The following is a 21,598-nucleotide window of genomic DNA, read 5'->3' as shown; positions in this document are numbered from 1 at the left end:
AATCATGTCCTGCACTTTCACAATTTGGGATAAAAATCATATCTGATTTGGAAGAAGACCATTACACTATAACCAGTGAGACACTTCTACCTTTTGTTTTCTTGTATTTTTCTCACTCCAAAACATTGGCATATAAGCCACCTTTGTCATTCCCTCTTACCTGTGCACCTGACTTCCATAGCTCCGCCCCTGCTGCGCTTCCACTTAACATCCTTACAATGGAGGGAGTCCTCGCTATTCAGCAGCAATGCTTGTCAGTGCCTGAGGCTGTTTTACACACACACACACACACACACACACACACACACACACACACCCTGTCTCCTGCCGAACCTGTTGTCCTGAAATATTCGCCTGCCTCACGTGCATTATAACACAGAGTGTCAACATCACACACTTTTGTACATATCAGTGACAAAAATATGATTCACTGGAAAGCAAATTATGACTCTGTGGTTCAGCTGTTAGCAAATTTCAAACTAAAAATGCATTTGATTGGGCATTAAAGAGACATTAATTATATTTCTCTGCTTTATCCAAGTAGAAACACACTGAAAATACGGTCATTAAACCCAATCTGGCTGCAATCTGCTTGTTTCACTTTTCTGCAGACACAAGCATATTTCTGTTCTAACTCTACACATTCTTTCCAATCACTTACATTACTGGAATATAATCCAACAAGTTATGCTATAAGGAATCAGGAAAATCTTATTTGTTCTTTGGATGCTTCTATTACATTTCAGGGGTTTTTTTAATTTTAAATGTAGGATGCATTAAACCAAATAAACACTGTATAACTTCCCAAATAAAATATGAACAGATTAAGAAAAATAAATATCTGATTGTGAAAGTGCTTTTTGACTGCATTCTCTCTGGCATTTCTAACGTGGTCTGATTCAGAACAATTAGTACCGTATGTAGAAAATCTGAAATTTTACTCCTGCGCCTGGCATCGGGCCTAACCGAGTCATGTGGGCGGCCATTTTGTACAATTTGGACTGCGTGGAAAGCTAGGCCAGCCATTGCATTTCCGAAGTGAACTCATCCATGTTGCCTCGGTTCAAGAAAACGTCTTCACACAGATGACATATTGCAAAACTCCTGAGCACATCTGGTGCTGTACTCATCTCCTCCTCCTCCTCCTCCTCCTCCTCCTCCTCCTCCTTCTTTTCCTCTCCCTCTCCCCCCCCCCTCCTTCTTGTTCCTTCTCTCCAACTGTCTTGAATATGAATGCAATGCACCAGAGAGACAAACACGAGTGCAGCTAAATGATTTGTGAGGCTAGGGGGATTTGGACAGCCAGCTTGTTCAAGAACTGGACTGTGTGTAGTGTGTGTGTGTGTGTGTGTGTGTGTGTGTGTGTGTGTGTGTGTGTGTGTGTGTGTGCGCGTGTGTCTGCACGCACTGGGGATGTGGAGACAGCAAGTGCATGGCTTTTGGAAATGCTATCTTGACATTTCTCCTGCGGTATTGAGAAAGCTTTTCCCCCTGCTCCCAAAAGTAAGTTAAAGTATCAAAAACACCGAGCTCGGGTGGAAATATGGATATCTCTTAGCTATAACAAAGCAAATTGGGTTTTAAAAATATAATAAAAGGTCTAGAAAAGAGGCATAGAATAAGAGACAGAAACACAGAGGCCCAGAAAACAGACTTGACAGTTGGCCAGAAGTTTTAGAGTAAACCAGCTCGACTTCTCTGTTCTCTAAAGTCCATGGCATGCACCCAAACGGCCAACTTTTTAAACAAAGGGACTACTGTCTTGCATCATTTCCCCTCTATGGCACAGCTCTGGAAAAGCACTGCTTATCACAGTTTACTGCCGGTCTATATCAGAGGACTACTCTGTGCTAACACCCGGCCCAAACGAATTCGCAGCGCTCCAAATGCAGCCGGTTGTAAAAAAGGCATAGCAGGGCCGATTTACAGGAGCACTTTTACTCGCACACATAAATATGTCATTTTCTAATGGAAAGATTCCTCTCTGTCACTATCACATGATGAAAGACCCTGCAGTCACCCTGCTCCAGAATTACAAAACTACAAGAAGTCTTTTGACGACAGTGGAATTTGTCACCCGAGAGTTTTCAGCACACAAACACTGGCTTAAAGTTTCAAGGTTGCAGGCCCTTTGCACTGTTATCCCTATTAGAAATCTTCAAACAACAATGTCTTAAAGATAGACGATGCATGCCAAACACACATACTCGAACAGGAAACACACACACACACACGCACTCACACACACATACAGGGCTTGCTTATCATCTCCAGGCTGCGTGAAAAACAGCCCCTTGGCTGAGTCCCCCGAGGTGCCGGAGGAGCCAGAGCCAGCTGAACTTGGCTTCCAATATCACAGGCATGTCACGCCCACTTGGCCTCAGCGGCAGTGCATTCCTGCAGAGCTCATTGTCAAAAGCCAAATGGTTTCTCTGGTGCACAGGCTGACACAACCGCAACGACATTTCATAAATGCGGCAAGCTCACACGGAGGACAGCTGCAATTCACTCAGCCAGTCCTTGTCCTTCCACTGCCTCTTCCTTTCGTAACTTCATACGCAAACAAGTCCAGAACTTTAGATTTTTCAAACAAAAACATGTTCACTGTTACTGCAAGAGGAATCTATTTCAAATCATTTCAAATCAAATTGTTTCTTTCATTAGAGTTCTAATGCTATCATGCTGTCACAAGACGAAATCATATCAGGCAAACATTTGTACACATAAAGAGTTGGCGCTGGACGACTGGTCCGTATCTGGTCAGTGGCAGCTTGATGTAAGTAGCAGTAAATACAAACCATGAACCAAAAGATTGGCGAATGTACACCAGTACATAAGGGATAAGGTTATTTTCGTGATAATTTTGAGATAACAATTTTTGGTTTTCGGTTTTCCAGCTTTTAACTTCTGTCTGTCATAGTTTTTTTTCTCTAGTAAGTTTAAAAACATCGATCCATATTAAAGTAATTTGAATAATTTAAACTTTCTGCTGCCGGTTAACTCTTAACATCATTCTGACAAGTTTAACTTCCCTCCAAAATCCCTACCATTAATCTACAACACAACGATACAACAAGAAGTTCAATACTGTTTTACGTTTTTAATAAACTTAACGTAAGTAGCAAACCATCAATGCTAAACACAGAAGATCCTCTCAAATGTGAAGTTATCAATGTCAGAAGAACAAACAGAATAAAAAAGAGAATTTATCAGCCTAAAAACAGATTTGTTAATAACAACAACAACATTAGAACCATCTAATTTGTAAAACTGACACTATTCAGAGATACACAATATATTAGTATTTGAATCACAAGATTCCTGAAGCCATTGTGTTTTTCCAATCCCATGGTTAAAATAACTTGAATAATACAGTGCTATCTATCTATCTATCTATCTAGCAACACACTGATAAAGTTATTTTTTAAAAGAATGAGAACGACAACACATCACTCAACACGATGTAAGCCAGATGTGATGGCAATGAGAGCACCTAGTGCACAGGAAGTCCACAAATAGCTGGCTGTGCAAGAGGAAATGGGTCATTTATGTACTGTTACACTTCCACAAGGCACTGAGGAAACGCTAGCATGAAGTGCCACTGTACATCTGATAGAGCTGCAGAAATCCCACTCGATGGTGTTGGTGTTGGACCAGTACAGCACTACATTACAATACTGCTTCGTGGCGTATACTAGGGACTTTTGAAAGCTTGGCGGGCATCGGGACCATGATCCCACAGTACACAACAAAAACACTGGAGATTTTTACTTTACTGTGTGTGCGAGCGAGAGGTCAGACTCTGGAGACTGCAAAGACCGTGTTTATTAACATGAAAATGCGGCACTGCGTATCTATCATACTTAGTATCTACCTGATCCAGGTCCCAGTGGTCTGAATCACGCTAGCAGTTTGTTTATGTTTTGGGAAACTAAATTTGAACATATCATGGGCTGCAAACAAAAATCACAACTGTGTGAGCAGGATTAAAAACATCTCTTGTGATGTAGCTGAGGCTGAGGAACTGTCAGAGCCAGAATTCACACACACGCAGGCACTGCTCTCTGGGTGATTTATAGTGTTTTCCAGGGTTTCTGGGAGCAGAGCAGTAGCATTCAATTTAAGTTCAAAATGAAACAAAACAGTTAAGTCAAAAGCATCAGAAATCTAAATACAGTTATGGATATTTGGAGTACTAAAGAGATACAAATAGTGTATCTGCATTATACACACCTAGTGTGTGTGTAGTTTTTAAATATGAAATAGGAAAATGAAAATGACGCAGGAATGACATGTAAATTACTACATTTAGGGACTTGAAGCGTTAACTTGGAAGTGAAATGTAATCCATAATGACATAATGTGACCTTGGTATTAAAACGTTTAGATTGAATAGAAGGTACAACCTTCTAGTCTGCATTTGATGAGTCTGTATTTCATGCTGAACAATGAGGGAAACACAACAGAGTGATCAAACTGTGCTCAGGCTTGGTATTAGGCAATACTGTTCACCAAGTATTTAATATGTTTACAAAGCAAAACTCTGACCATTTGTGGAAGTGGAAAATGGATTAAATGTTATCCTACTGCTGCACGTCTTGAATATGATGTATAAATGTAAAGAAAGAGAGTAGAATGCAGTGTAAGCACTTTCTTAATGTAAGCTTATTTCTACAAGGGTTCAGATGTCATCTTCAACCAAGAAACACCACATATCATCTAAAAAGGCACCAGGTCAGCGCAACAGGAAACTGCTTTTATGCAACAGGTACAAATTCATAGGAAATGAATGAGACAGATTTTTTTTTTCCGAATGCACTCAGCTCTGCAGATAATAGTTCACTGTAAGTCTGCTTCATGGTCACAAACATGCTTTGCTGCAACTCTTGGAAAAAGAATAAGAGGAAAAATGACAAGCAGATAGATCAGCTGTCCTCTTCACTCGAGCTTGGGTGGTTAATAAACAAACCCAGAGCCCATCTGATTAAAGGAACGTCCTGTTATTATATCTCAACTTATAGAGAGAACTAGTGATTTGTTCTGTCCCCGTAACCCCTAACAAGGAAAGAACGACGGCCCAGCTGCAGGAACATAGCTACAACAGCGATAAGAAAGCTGAACTTTGACTTTGAGCAAACGGAACTATGGATTACCACACTTGAGTAAACAGCAGGCGTGCTCGGTCTTGGTTTTACAAACATCCTCTGAGCCATACGTCGGCTTCCTGATTCCTGACACAATATATGAGATACGGCACGATAAAGTCTGAGGAGCTGTCAAGTTCGAATACACTTGTGTTTCTACGATGTCAGCTGTGTCACTGTCAGTGGTGTAAAGAGTAGAAAACACACTGAGATGAGTAAAAGTAAAAGTAAAAATAGTGATCAAGTAAAAGTAAATACTGTAGATAGTCTTCTGAAAAACTACTTGAGTAATTACTTTATAAATTACTTTTTTTTAAATGTCTACATCAGGAAATGTTCTATATCTGAGGAACACATTTTTTTGAACAATGATGTAAACTAACACTGAGCTGTGCTGAAGTGAACAACACCTCCATCATCAACACTATATAAAGAAAGGTAGCTTACATTAGCTGGCTAGCTGGCTAGCTAACTTAGTACTGTTGGGGTTTCAATAGCTTGCTAAATTTGTTAGCTAGCTAGCTCACATGTTTCTAGCTACATAAGTTAGATCTCAAGCAAAAACCCCCCTTACACATTACAGACGATCGCTACAGAACATCGAAGTTACATTTTAAGTTTAAAACAGAGCTTTCATACTGTAAAATAAACTGTAAAAGATCTGGCTAGCTAGGCTAGCTTACTTAGCTAGCTAACAGCTTACTTATAAATGTTTCTACAGGTTCGATGTTAAGCTGTGAAACGCTGAGATCTACTCGGGTTTTGGCTCGGGTAATATAGCTGATAAATTGGGTCAACGTTGCTCATCAGTCTTCACTGTCTCAGACATTTCTGCTGCTGAATAAACATTCGGCGTCTGAAGTGTAGACTTTCTGCAGGCTTTATTTTGCTCAAAAGTTTCATTATTTAAAATGCTGTCTTTTAATTGGCTTACAGTCTCCTGGAGTTAAATGCATTATTATATTTACTCTGTAACAGTGATCAGAAATAAACATAGTGAAGATGGATATTTAAATTTTTTAAAAACTCAAGTAAAAGTTAAAATAATATGATTTAATTATATTCAGAGCTCACACTAGAAGCAATGGTGATGCAGAGACTTCTGAACTAGTGTGGTAAAAGTGGAGATAGTTTTTGCCACCTTGGCGTTAAGAGATATTTGTCGTGTCACACTCGGGCTATAGATTACTGTCTAGAGTAGAGTTTGTGTGAGTTCCTTCCTCTGTATTACTGAACGTTTTCACAGTTCACACTAAAGACACCATTAAAGTGAACACAGCTTTGGCTCTTACTAAAGCTTTTAAATGAAAAAACTTCATAGTCTTAGTAAGATGACTCTATGAACAAAAATTGCACTTAAGTACTCCAGACACTTTTTGAAATAATGGAGTTGAGGTCAAACATGCAATGAATTATTAATACAGAATACAAGAACCAATAAAGTTCACAAATTTCAATACAGGCTATTGAACTTACATCAGCAACTCAAACAGATGATTAAAAATAAACATTTCGCAATCCCCAGAGGCAGGCTGGTCTTCCTGGGAAAACAACAATGTTTGGGACAGCAGTATTCAAAGTAAATGTGTGTGTGTGTGTGTGTGTGTGTGTGTGTGGAAGTAGTGACCTGGTTTAAATCCTGTCTGTTATGGAAGTTTCACTGTAAGGATGTGGAGGGTCACAGAGCTCTGCTTACAACAGGCATCACTCAACACTAACTCCACCAGCCAGGAGCATCGGATATTGGATTAGAGTGTTAATCTCTCCCTCTCTCTTTTCTCACGTTTTTTTCCACTTTCAGCTCCTTCCCTCTGACCAGCTTTGTTCCACCTCACTCGACGGTCAATGCTACGATTGTAAAAGCATATAAATAAATAAAATGTAAAATGTACAGGAAATTACTGGCAGCAGAGTTTACAGTAAATATTTACAGTAATATATTTCCTGTAATTTTTACAGAATGTTTTACAGTGACACTTTTATCTGAAGTGACTTACAGTTGAGGCAGAACGCAGATGAGCAGTCGAAGGTTAAAGGTCTTGTTCAAGGACCAAACTGTGGAAACTTGTCAGTGCTGGAATTTGAATTCACAACCTTCTGATTTGTAGCTCAAAGCCTTAACCACTAACCACCTCCCTGATCCACTTCCCTCTGAATTTCTCACTGAACTAACTCGCACTAAAAGATGAATTTCAGTGTCTTATTAAATCGCATATAAACTTAAACTCAAAGAGGATTTGTGTTATTGTTTGTATAGTAACAGCTCATTCACAGGGACTTGTACAATGGATGCTTCACATAATCTAAGACTAATAATAAACAGATTTTAAGAAGTGTTGGTTTTTTTTACATTTATGGAAGGAGTCTCCAGTGTCAGCATTCTGTAACAGTCAGTAAGTTTCTCAACATGGAGAAAAAAAAGAGAGGCTGATGAGGGAACCACTGTTTATAGCTGCTATAACATAACTGAGAACAGGAACTAACTTGTCTCTTAATGGTCCAGAACATTAAATGTAACCTTGAACAGTTAAAAAGTGTGAGCTGTTGCTGAATAATAAATTAAAAGTTGTAATTGTTAGCAAGTTGCTGTGGTAAGTGGAATAACACACTTTGGACTGTGCTGTGGATGTAAATAATCCGCTTAGCAACAGCTCATATCACGTCAGCCTGGTGTGGATTATTTTAGTATAACAGCATGGTCCTTTGTGTGTTTTTTCTTATCTTGCTGATTTTTGTTTTGGTACATTAAGGTTTCATTATACAATTTTAGCCATAGTTAGGCAAAGAAGAAGTCACCGGTCTTTATATAGCAAACTTTAGAGTCGCTTGGGAGCCAAAAGATTCGTCTCTTATTGGTGAGCTGAGCCAAATGAAAAGAGCCAGAATTCCCATCACTGGTATCTACCCTCCAACCCACTTACCCCCAGGGGGGCAGGACACTAAAGTCTTCTGGAGCATGGAAAGGAAGAAGGGGGGAAGTTAGAAAGCACCTGCTAGGCGGTGGCAGCCACCAGACAAAGGCACCTCTGTCCAATGCAAGTAACAGTGGCTAGAGCCCTTTCCTCCAGCCATGCCAGGCCCACAGCAAGCCTTTCTTACAGTCTTTAGTCTTCATCTTGCTGCACAATGGCTGACTGTTATTCCCAGGCACCCCTGCAAGACACTGTGGCTAAATAATATGGCCCTACTGGACCAAAGTTTGATTATGTGCAAAATGGTCCACTATGGCATTGCACTGTTCTAATTATATAATAGGAAAAGGGCTGCTACACTCATCACTGACCACACTGTCGTTCCCTCTTGTTTTGTCTAGACTAATCAATTTCACAGAAAGCATGCAAGGAGCAGTTTGTGGAAGCCATTTTGGAGGCACCTATCCATAAAACCTGTGAAGGAATTTCCATTACCTTCAGATCTGACTCCTTCTTTACCTCATGTGTTTCTTCCCTCTCTAAACAAGTGTCTGTCTTTCATTATGTCAAACTTTTCTTAAATGCTAGTGCTGTCTTCAACCCATCATTGCCTCTTTAAAAAAGAAAGTTAACATCCTATCAAAAACATACACACACACACACACACACAGGAGAAAAGCATATCTCAGATAACTCTCTACTCTGGAGGAGTGTGTGTATGTGTGTGTGCCTCCCACCCGAGTGCATTAGTGAATCTACATTAATCTTGCCTGACACAGGCCAGGAAGGGCCTCTAAGGGAGCTGGGGCTGTACGTGCTCACACTGCCTGCTCAAATATTTATCCAGGATGTTTTTTTTCGCTGGTGAAGAAGAGGCAGGTCGTAGGTTAACTAGATCAAAATTAAAAACTCATTTAGCAAAAAGCAGAGACACACATTTTGCTTGGAGTAGAACATTTACAGTGTGGTGCAAAAGTCTGAGACAACACTGAACATCTGGGAATTTCATTTCATTTAAAACTGGACATAAACAGAAAGAATTAGAATTAGAATTTTGAAAATATACAGTATTCAGCATTCTGCACAATTTTTTGGTCTCTATCTAAATTTAAGCAAATGTGTGATATTGATCATCTTCTTTGAATAAAAGGTCAGATATCCCTCAAGTCTCATCTCTTCCATTGAAGCACATGTTCAGACGATGGATTTGATCTAGGAAGTGGACGATGTGGCTGTTTAATAAAGTTTTAAGCTGTTTTTTAAAGTTGTAAGAACTTATTTTAAGGTGAGTTGTGGAGGTTCTGGGATGCTGTAAACTCACTTGATAAAAAATTCACACATTTGTTTTAGAGAATTTCTTTCTTTTTTTTTTTTTTTTACGATCAGCAGGGCTGTCTCATTCCAGTCAGCCTCTACTGGCCACTACAGCATGTTGCTGGCCTACAATCCACAGGCCTAGCCAATTAAACTCACCTACCTGACAGGTATGATGACATACCAGAGTTCAAATGCTTCCAAAATAGCCACTGTAAATCTCTCTACTCATCAGAAAGGCATTAGAAGTGCAGCTGCCCAGGAACAAGGCAGTGAAGAAACAACTTCCTATGACCAATTTATTTCTGAGAGCTTCTTCTCCTGACAAGAAAGAGAGTGGTGTGAAATTACTCAAGGGCACATCAAGGACTGACGCTCACTTTGCCTTTCACTTCAGCACATTCGCCTCTTCTAGCATTGCTGATAGAAGCTGCAAGGTGCACCCTGTACTGAAAACTCACAATGGGAAGAAGTACAGACTGAGCTGTCATGCAGCGACGAAGACGTTACACTCCCCAAACAACGTTCATCAAGTACTCAATCAAACACTACACTCCGGAGGTCCTCCACATCATCATCTGGAGAGGGTTGGACTTTATTTTTATTCTTAGGCTACCAAATATTTCCTGTTTCTAGTTACTGCCTCTCTTTGTCTCTCCTCCACACAGCAGGAACTCTGGAGCAGCAGGAAACTTCATGGCTAAGGATTTGGCAGTGCAGCTCAAAATTGTCTTTCATTCTTTTGAATCACGTATTTCAGTGCATGCTCTACACGGCAGACCTGTAGGAGCCAGGCATATCAAATGTACCATGTCAGCACTAGCCAAAACTGTACTTTTAATCAGCAGTGAATAAATTAAAACAATACTTAAGTTTAAATAATTTCTATCAAAAGTTAATCATAAATTTTATTATATTGACTGCTCCTCTTACACGCTACCACATAAGTTAGCACAGTCACAAGGTCGCAAGCTTTAAAGTCTCTTAAAGCAATGTTTTACATTTACTTCATGGCTTAGGATCCTGGCGTGTCTCTCCAATTCATAGTGAAATTGGAAGCTTGTATATCAATATCAACAAAGTGGTTAAGGTAGCCTTTTCTCACCGGACAAATGACCACAGAAGGTTTAACCCCAAACAAGCCAGCTGAACCCTCTTTTTTCTCATTTCAGTATTACTATTTCTTACTGGCCTGGGACAAATACATCAAAGTTGATGTTTTGTCATGTAAATATGAGGATTAATGTTCCCGCAAAGAAGATAGGTACTATTCTCCAAGAATCATGCATTATGGCAGCCATCATCTGATACAGAGCTCGAACTCATCCATCAAACTGCCGTGCTGAAATGTTCTCACTGAGCTCAAGGATGTTCATGAAGCACAATTCAAACTCCCATACAACAGTATTGCTGAAGCCCATCTTGGCTCAGGACCTTGAGAGTGTTTTGTCAGTTTATGCAGCACATGTATCACGACCACATTCCACTGGTAAGCTCATGCATTTACCTCGGTGACGAGGTCTCACTGATTTTACTACCTTATGCAGAAAATACACTATATGGCCAAAAGTTTGTGGACACCTGACCATCACACCCATATGAGGTTCTTCCCCAAACTGTTGCCACAAAGATGGAAGCACAGAATTGTATAGAATGTGTTTGTGTGCTGTAGCTTTACAGTTTCCCTTCACTGGAACTAAGAGGCTGAAACCTGTTCCAGCATGACAATGCTCCTGTGCACAAAGCGAGCTCCATGAAGACATGGTGTGTGAAGGTTGGAGTGGAAGAACTCGAGTGTCCTGCACAGAGTCCTGACCTCAACCCCACTGAACACCTTTGGGATGAACTGGAACTGGAGACTCCTTACCCAACATCAGAGCCTGATCTCACTAATGCTCTTGTAGAGGAATGAACACAAATCCCCACAGCCACGCTCCAACATCTAGTGGAAAGCTTCCCAGAAGAGCGGAGCTCATTATAACAGCAAAGGGGAATAAATCTGGAATGAGATGATCAAAAATCACATATTGATGTGATGGTCAGGTGTCCACAAACTTTTGACCGTATAGTGTACCATTATTGTTTATATTACATGAATTCTCTAAATCGTGCTATCTACCATCATTAACTACTCTTTCTAACGTCTCTTTGAGGAAATTATTACAGAGTCCAGAGCTTCCTCCTCCAGTGCACCTCCTCATTTCTTTCCTTGCTTCTTAGCTCCTCCCCCTGAGGAAGCAAGGAAAGGTTGTATGGAAAGGAAACAAATTATGGACAGACGTATTTACCAAACAAGACTGAAGCATCACTTTAAAGTTACTTTATTGAATTCTCTTCATTTTACAGTGATTAATCCTACACACTGGATTAACTTTAATTAAAAATTATTGCTCATCAGAGCATCATGCTAAAAAAAAATCATATATTTTATTATCATCTGACTTCTCATATTGTAATTACCTTGCATCCAATCATTTTTTTGTACCCATTTGTGTTTTTTTTTTTTTTTTTTTTGGGAGAGATGGAACATATGAAGCAACTTAATCTATCCTTAATCTAGAATCCTTGTTTCTCCTCAGGGTGTATTTTAAGAATTGATACTGAAGATTAATTTATTTCCATGTCATGGGCTGAAGGATGCAGGATCGAGCCAACAATTCGAGTTTTGGGATGTACGCCAGGCGTCACCTGCAGGCCAGCATTACAGCCTATAAAATTAATTTCATCATTCTGCAAAAATTCTCTACAATGTTGAGGCACCTAGACAGTGATTACAGCTTTAAGTCTTCTTAGGTATGATCCTGTCTTCTCTAAGAAACCAACTCTCAACGTCTGCTAGGTTTAATCGTGAGCGTCACTATTTAGCGTCGCTAATTTCAGTTATGTTCAACTGGGCTCACGTTTAGCCGTTATTTAATTATAACGTAGAAAAGGATGTAGAGTGGAAATGGGATGCAGGTTTTACTACAAATCAACAAATCTAAATCGTTAGTCAAACATGCACAGGACAAAACACTGACATACGGCACAGAGACGGAAGGCAGAATAACTAATCAGAGCTCAGAACTGCAAAGACAAATAAGTGGTATACTTTGCAATGTGAGTGTAATTAGAGCTTGTATATATAGTCTTCCTAATGAGAGTCATAAATGAGCAACAGCTGACTAGTAATCTGGTGACTGGGAGCAAAGTAATGGGTTTGTGCTTTGGGTGTAACGAGGTTCTGGATGTGGCAGATACACATTTGCTCAATTTTAAGAGTCATGGCAAAGCGTCTAAACATTTACGTATAGTGAATACTTGTGATATATTTCAGGTTTTTTTGTTTTCAATTAATTTAGTACAGAAGTAAATAAGTACAAAAGGTCAATAACACATGTATTGTTTATTTTTAAAAATATTTATCACAATCTAATCTTGCAGGTTCAAAACCACTGGCTTTTTATCGGTTTTGTGTGACTCTGTAAACTTTTCTGTATGCATGAATATGTTGATTAAACTCTTACAATACAAAGCTGATAAAATTCAGAGTAAAATTTTGTCGTAAGTGGCAAAAAATCTTAAAATAAAACAGCAAATTTACTGGGAGCAATGCACAAGAATTCTTTAGCTTTAAAAATAATCTTAAATAAGTGAGTATCTGTGACTGTTTCAGAGCGTCTCACACTGTTAAGAGTAGAGAAAGGTGGCAGCACTGAAATAAAATAACATCAATAAATATCAAATAAAACCAACTGGTTCATCAAAATTTACCCAATACGTTGCTCAGATATACCACAAAAAGACAAAAGTGTAGTTTTGTAATACTAACTTAAAAAAAACAAAAACAAGACATACTGTAGGATCTGTACAAAACAGCTAGCTATTCTGGATTTGTAGGTAAAGCTTACTTAGAAAATTGTACCAGCCACGTGTTAACTATACTGTATGTAATTTTCAAAAAGCTCAGATTAGCCATTAGGTAAACCAGCATTACATTACTGTATGATTCACTTCCACTCTATTGTTCCACTTAGCATCCAAACAGCCAGAGTAATCACTGTAACTGGCAATTAAACTCACGGCTTATCTGCCAGATCAAGTCACTAAAGGAGTCCACCTCCTCCCATCAGCAGGGTTGCCAGGTCTCAGCTTTAACTGCATCTCCGAAAACAAACACACCTGAAACTAGCCCAAACTTTTTGAACATTGGAAAAGGGAGATGAATTATTCCACATTTTCTCAGTTTTTGCGTTGGAAACAACTTCTGCATGTTGTGCACGAATCTTTGATTTTCAGTATCTGTAATACACCTACTTGTCATCGTCTTGTACAAACATTATCCACTCCATAATGCTCCTTTCCCTCTCCCAATCTTTACAATATATCTTACAACAGAACTGGGTCTGCACATCGTAGACACACCCTCTGCACTTACACTTTCATTTACACTTTAATGTTTAAATACACTTTTTTTAATTAATAATGTGACCCATGTGTGTTTATCTGAAGTTCCTCCCTCCACATGCACGCATTTCCAGAACGTCCTAATGTGTACAGGATTTTGTTTCACACGAACACAAACACACTTACACACCTGATCCCACAGTTAAACCTTTAGCCATGCTATCCTGAACTTGTAGAATTAGCTCAATATAAAAGTGCAAACCTCATCCAAGCAAATTAAACCCCATTAATGTTGTTTCTTTTTAATTTAGCTTACTAGCTCATGTACATTATAATGTTTGCAAGGATAATAAATTATACAAAGTACACTAGAACGTCCCAATTAAAATAATTACAGGCCAAGCATTCTTTTGTTTAGAAAGTTTTTGAACTGGTTTCTGCCACAAACTATTGAACAAAAGATCAGTTGACTACAACTTAAATCAGTTTAATTAGACGACTACCACTTCTTTAAAAGTAATTGGTGGGTATGTAGCGCCAGCATTATTTACTCCTACAAGTCCCAGAGTACTTTTGTTCTCAGTTTTAGTGATCTTTATCAGGATGTAAAACAGTGTTTCTGAACTGTTTTTAAAGATTTATTAAAGATGTTTCAGTGAAATTAGTTGCATTATATATTTTATATACTGTATTCACTATATCACAAACGAAAACACAAAAATGGCTCTCTTGAAAAACAGTTTGCATTAGATATTGCATTGATAAATAGAGGGCTGCATTTAGTGTTAGAGTCCTCCTCAAGCCCACAAGAACGTTGAGAACTTAACAGCTAATGCTACAAAATAGTGAGCTCCAGGGAGCAGTTGGATTATATGAGACGCTACTGAAGTGAGACACTGGATTATCCGTTTAGGGCTGGTATTATGTGACATTCTGAACTACCCTTCTGTTTTCATTTGTCAACTCCATATAGGCATTTAGCCTAGTGATTCTTTTCAGTTTGCCCATTTTGGCCTGATTCTTCCCCCCCTTTCTTCTTAGAAAGTGAGGGAGTGTGAGTGAGCGAGGGGAAGGAGCTGAGCGGTTAAAGAACGTGATTGTGTTTATTTGTGGGCTGTGTGTGGGACACAGGAAGCCTCAGGGGCCTAGCCCCTCGCTGTTTGTTATGGAGTGAGGAGGAAGCTGTTAGCGGTCTCTGTCCTCTATAACTGCCAGCGATGTAGCCCTTATGGAGCCAGCTCTGCTTTGCCTTAAATTATTTTCTTAAAAAAAGACATCTGCCATCTTTCAGACATGTGTATACACACACAAGCCAATTGAGAGCTCCTCTTGACCTATTTGGCCTGTTCATAATGTATTACAGATGAGTAAACACCCATCTAATTAATGAAACTGAAGTTTTTAATTCATGACATTCCAGCAAAGCTTCTCCATTCCTTCTATACACACTCCATTTTGAGACACAGCTCAGAAAAGCATGTTATGAAACAAATATGGCTTTCCTTTTCTATTTCTTTTCCAGTTCACCCTGAGGTTTCCCCCTCCGTTTCCGTAATTTGACTTATTCACCACATCCAGTTGAGTTTCTAGCTGGTGTCTTGGCTTGCAGTGGCCAGGCTTTTTCTGGAACATTCTACCCCCTGCTAGCTCTCTCTTGTGTGGTTTTCCTCTAAAGCACATGGCTTGTGTCCCAGAGGAGGATAGAACGGCTTGTGGATTGGGGCAAACACGGTCAGGCCTCTCTCACATGGGCATAAACATCAACCACTCTAAACAAGAGGCCAAGAGACTGCTTCATTGAGCAATTTGTTCTGTTTCCAAATCTTTTTTTTTTTTTTTTTTTTTTTGCCTGTGCCTTTTATTGCAAAATGGAGGGAGAAGGAAGGAAAAAGCAAAGAAAAACTCTGTCATTGTCGGCCATCCTTCCTTCACTATACCCTGTGCTTCCAATGGAGAAAAAAAAAAACACATTTTACTGCTCTGCGAGTGACTAATGTCCCAGAGCCAGGACAAGAAATAGTATTTCTTTGTTAATGAATAATTTCCGCAGTCACATCCGGCCCCTGTAGATTGTTACACTTTCACCACAAAATGCTGTATACAGACATAGGTTTAAGGAAAATTATACTCTGAGCAGCACAGAAAATCAGAAATGGACTTTCAGCTGTAAGATTCAAAAATAGAAACAGAGGCTTGAAGTGTGGTTAGTTTTGAAGCGGAGTCTAAATTACAAAAAGGCTTGATTGTGGTCTATTTTTGTAGCAGGAAAATTGGTTACAAACCCACACAAAACTGAGGCATGCTTCGAAAGAAAAATATTTTTGGCCATTGAGAGAGACTTAAAATATAGGTCCTAATTTAGAGTGAGCAGAGAAACTTATGAACACGATTTTCCACAACAACACAGAGTATGTGGAGGTGTGCGACCTTCACAATCAAACGCAGGACGTCAGCAGTTCAGTGTTTAGAGTGTGTTAAAATTAATACAAAATGTGCCCACAAAATGATAAATACTGCAGAGCAATGTTTTCTAAGCCATTATGTTTCTATCATAAAATTTCTGAACTTTTTAAAGGATCTATTCTTTTCCTTGCTCTTGGTAGCAAGGCAGCAGGGGGTTTCATTTAGTAGACAGCTCTTGCAGGGGAGCAGACAGCATCATTTAACACTTTATGGATCATACCTCCAGTAAAGATTTTTTGGCCGTGGCTGAGCAGTACTTGCCAACACCACCCAGCGATCACCAGTCGCCAGTGGCAGCTGCCCTCTGCACCTCACTCCCTCTTTATCAGACTTTTAGCACAAGGAGTGATTGTAAATAAGTCACAGGTGACCCTTGCTCCCAGGCTGGAAGAGAAAGAGAGAGCGAGAGAGAGAGAGAGGCAAAATTAAGGAAAATAATTAACCTAATCCGGGACCCGGACGGCTAGTTTACGGTCACCTAATAAAGCCAGCGGGACGTCTGGCTCCAGAGTGGTGGTGAAGTGTGTACTGCGATATTAGAGCTTATCTGTTTACTGCTCGTTTATGTGGGTATTTGGTTGTTCCCCCCTAGTTGTCTGGGTGATGTGGGTTTAGTGTGCATTTGACAAGCAACTCTCCTGTAATAAGTCCCTTTCATTCTCTTAGGTCGTTTACAGACTGTTTTTTTCCAGACTCGAGGCTGTTTGCCCTGAGAGTTAGTTACGATTGGTGAAGTGGTGAACGCTGAGGCCGGAAGCAGTCCAGAAACTGATCCCTGGTTCTGAGAAAATGGTGGTCTGGGGTTTCCTTTAACTGAACCGTGGTGCAGTCTGTAACGTGTGTGTGAAAGCTATCTCCACTCAGCACTGCATGCAGAGTAACATGATTGGGTCACCTTTCACCTGTTTATACTTTTGTGATGCCAGGGAAAGGATTGTTATGGTTATTGATATATAGACTTTCAGAGGACTGGAGCACTGTAATTAGTTCACCTTTGTGGTGTGAGTGCTTGAACTGAGAGCACTGTGAAAAATGTACGTCTCATGCTGGAATGCATATCTGAAAATCTTGTTATGTAAGAACAGCTACTTGTTTCCAGTGTAACTGCACGATGGCATGCCATGCATCCAAAGAGCTCTGTTCTTTACATGTTGGTACCACAAGAAAATAACTTTAAAAAAACAAATGAATGAACCTAGTGCCTACCATTTTGCAAACCTGCATTGGTCAGAATCAGTCCTGGGTGCGGACTCAGTGTGAAAGCAATTATAATTTTTTTTAAAAAGAGAAATGGTGTATGAAGCAGCTTTATTCCTTCACATACATTCTACATGGCCACCATTACCACACCATTTACTTGAAATGTGCCTAGAAGCAATCATGGCTATAACTAGCTAGGAGGACAATGAGGTCCAGACCACAGTAGTTTCGTCCTGATAACGTGGTGGCCAACTGTAGTATACTATGCAGAAAAACTTGCATTCCAAGAGCCAGTGATGATCGGTTCTCAACTGGCCTCAGAGCAGCTGAGGACTTACACTGAGGTTTTGCTAAACTGCCCATTATGTTTAACATCATGAGGCGCTATGCTACCAAATTTTTACTTCATGTTAAGAAGTATGCGATGCACATATTACAGGCGAACATCTGACATAGCTACGATATAAACGTTTGCGATTATGAAAGACGTGATATGAAATGTGAGTGTTTATGAAGACACTTGGTGAAGACACTATTATTTTTACTCATAATATCACTAACCAAATCAGTTTGCTAGTTGCAGTAATGTTTGCTGGTGATATTCTTAATGTATGCTTTTTTAGTAATTAGTGATTAGAAGCAAGAGGGAAAAGTACAAGCGCTCATACAGATCAAGAGAGAGATGACGATGATGATAAGAGAGATAATTGTAAACCAAAATACGTAACTCAATAAAATGTAACAGTCTAATTTGAAAGGAAGTATAACATAAGAGAGATTAGAAATTAGTGATTGGTGCAGTACACGTTACGCATTACGGTACATTAAATATGAATTGGGTCACATTTCTGCAATGTGGGCTTCACTAAAGCTTTTATCCTGGTTGCAGCCCTGGAGACAATGCTTTTGCAATCTACCACTTGCCAGAAGACAAGGATCTGAGATCTCGCATTCATAAGGGTAAAGAAAACATCCTGATAGATATCAGGAGAATGGAAAATACGTACAATTATACTTGGTGGAAAAGTATCCACCCACAAATATTCCATTATCTAAAAGTAAAAAGTATATTATTTTTAAATTATTTTGAAATTAGAAATAAGGGCACGTTTTTTAAATGTAGTTTCACGCTTAGAAATTCCTAACAATTTGCATGTGTCCTTACACAAAGGTTATTCACTGTGGTATCCATACAACGTTGTATGAGTTTGATTGGATGTTTTAAATAAACTTACATGCTTAACCTGGATTTGTAGAATTAGTCTTTGACTTTTCTAAGAATCTTTGTAAGGACCAAAAAGTATTTTCATTCGTTTACAAATACAAATTTTCAATTATACTGAGATAAAGCGCAAAAATCCTAGTACTCCTAAATACTTAAGTGTAGTTATAAAGTACAATTACATTTCAACACAACTACTTTCCCACCAGGAATCATCTTTTTTCATAAACATCCTTTGACTGATGGATAAAATCATATGGAAGCATAATGCCGTGCGTCATCATGTGGCTTTCTTCAGGAGAATGCAAATTTAGAAGGAAGCATTTGGCTGTGGCCTGACCTGACCTGCAGGCCTTTGAATCAACACTACAGATGCACACTGGTATAGCAGAAGATATCAGATGATTTCAGACAATAAGCAGGGTTGGTTCTACAATATAGCAGCAACTCAGAATGATGGCAGCTTCATTTGCTAGATAGAAATCCTCACTGACATAAGAACATAAGATTCTTCCTCCAGGATAATATAAGATATATTCCTCCAGGATAAAGAAAATGGCCACTGACAAACAGCAGAGGAGAAACTAAACCTTTTTAGCAACGGTGAGGTTGTCATGATGCTCACTTCTCCCTTCAGACCTTACACCAATAAACCCTGTTTGTTTTTCTTAGCTTGACAGGACAGTTTCAGCATTAAGAAATGCACACACCGAAAGCGTCCGGTGTAGAAAGGCAGCACAGTCTGGCAACTTCTGTGTCTTACACACACACACACACGCACACACACAGACCCTTCCTGGAACACTAACACAGTTCTGTATATGGTCACAGGTTTCCGATAATGCTCCAAGTATTTGTACCACTTCCCTTTGGCCTGGATTTTCACAGAGATGCAGTACCATTTTTCAAACCATGATTTACAATGCAAATTAGATTGATCTAAATATCGCTGTTATTCCAGGCTTCAGGCTTACCAGATTGAATACAACTATGGAGTTTGCAAGGACTCAGAAGCAGGGTGAGGATCCATGTGCAGAAGCCATTTATTAACAAAATCCAGGCATACAGGGCAAATAAACACAAATCCAAATCTCAAAGTAGTAGAGCAGAGAGGGATCAAACACAATAAGGCATGATTCAACAAACTAGGAGGATAATCCAAAAGGGCAATCAAAAGAAGCGGTTTTAAACACAGCAGGGCTAAAAACAAGGGTCTAAACATGGTAATAACAAGCAGAACACACAAAGAACACACACTTGACCTGGGTGTAGCTGAGGATGAGGTCAGGCTAAAACTTTGGTCATCTCACTGCTCGTATCCGGATGTGTGCTTCTTCCCAGGTTTTTTCCACTTCTCCTCATCCACTCATTTTTGGCAGGTATCTCAGGCAGTTCTCCAGACCATGGGAACAGTGCGGGTAGAGACCCCAAAATACACTGGAAAGAATTCTTCTGATTTGATTGATTCATCACCATTTGATTGTAGGTGATATCCCAAAGAGAGACTCATGCTGACATTTAACTATCGGCCAAAATGTCAGGAAAACCTCTGGATATAGACAGATCAGTAATGAAATCTATTGCGATGTGTGACCAGGGGTGGATAGATGTGGGAAATGGCTCTAGAGACCCTGTGGGCAGATGCTGGGTCTGTTCTGGACTGTGCACATACTTGAGAGAATCTTGCATGCTACATAATATAGCTGTTCGGTAAATGCCACCAAAACTTGTTGATGGCTAGAACTATGAGAACTCATTGAATGAGCTGTTCTCACACGGTGTTAGGGACAAATGTCTTGTCAGGTGGATGCTCTGGTGCTCTGTGGGTTTGTCATTCTGAGCCCTAGTAATGTTCATGATTTTCCAGAAACCTCTGCAGTTCTTTGACAGTTTGGGGTTAATGCCATGAGGATACAGCTTTTCTTCAGGCATCCAGAATGGATCCTAGGAACTTTTCCAAAGGTAACTCAAACTTGTCTATCTTGATGAACCGTTGATTCTCTAGTAGTTTTGTGTAAACTTGGCATACAATAGTCACATGCTCTTGTTCTGAGAAGATAAGAACATCGTCTGTATAAATAATTACAAAATGGTTCAAGAAGCGGAAGACTGAGGAGGCATCGACCAGTCTGTATGACATTACCAGATATTCATAGTGCTCGGAAGTGGTAATAAAGGCTGTTTTGCATTCATCCTCCTCTCTGGAGGTTGTAGTTCCTATGTAAATCTTGGTTGGTAAAGATTTATGTGCCTTGTTCCTGCTGTATAAGTGCTGAGGTGACCTGGGTAAAAGATATCTGCACTTTAAGGTGACTTTTCAGTCCTCTGTAGTCAATGCAAAACTGGGTTTTCAGTCCTTTTTCCACAAAGAAAAAAAAACAGGCAGGACATCTACATCTTCTTCCATCACCTGTGTTGCTGGGACTGATGGATGGATGCTATTATGTTGGATGAGGTTCCAGGTAGCCAGTCAATGGCGCAGTCCTACAGGCAATGAAGAGGCAGTTCCGATGCGTTTGTTTTAATTAAAACCTCAGCAAGGTCTTGATAAGGTTCTGGTGTCTGGTCACTTTGTTTCTTTCCACCTGGGTTGTGCAATATGGAATGTAAATACAGTCCCCTCCAAAACTATTGGTACAGCAAGGCCAGTTGTTTTGTTTTTGCTATATACTGAAGACATTTGGGTTTGAGATCAAAAGATGAATATGAGATGATAGATCAAAATTTCAGCCTGAAATTTACATCTAGACATGTTAAACAACTTAGAATGTGGCACCTTTGGTGGAAGACCACCCAATTTTTAGGTAAGCAAAAGTATTGGAACAGATAAAGGCTTAAAGTAAATGAATGTAAATAAGACTTACTGTTTGGGTGAATGTCCCTTGCTTGCAATAACTGCATCAAGTTGGCGAGCCACTGACATCACCAAACTGTTGCATTCTTCTTTTGTGCTGCTT

Source organism: Pangasianodon hypophthalmus, chromosome 15, assembly GCF_027358585.1.
Source record: "Pangasianodon hypophthalmus isolate fPanHyp1 chromosome 15, fPanHyp1.pri, whole genome shotgun sequence".
Classification (NCBI taxonomy): domain Eukaryota; kingdom Metazoa; phylum Chordata; class Actinopteri; order Siluriformes; family Pangasiidae; genus Pangasianodon; species Pangasianodon hypophthalmus.
The sequence above is the reverse complement of the archived record's forward strand: the minus strand, read 5'-3'. Positions refer to the sequence as shown.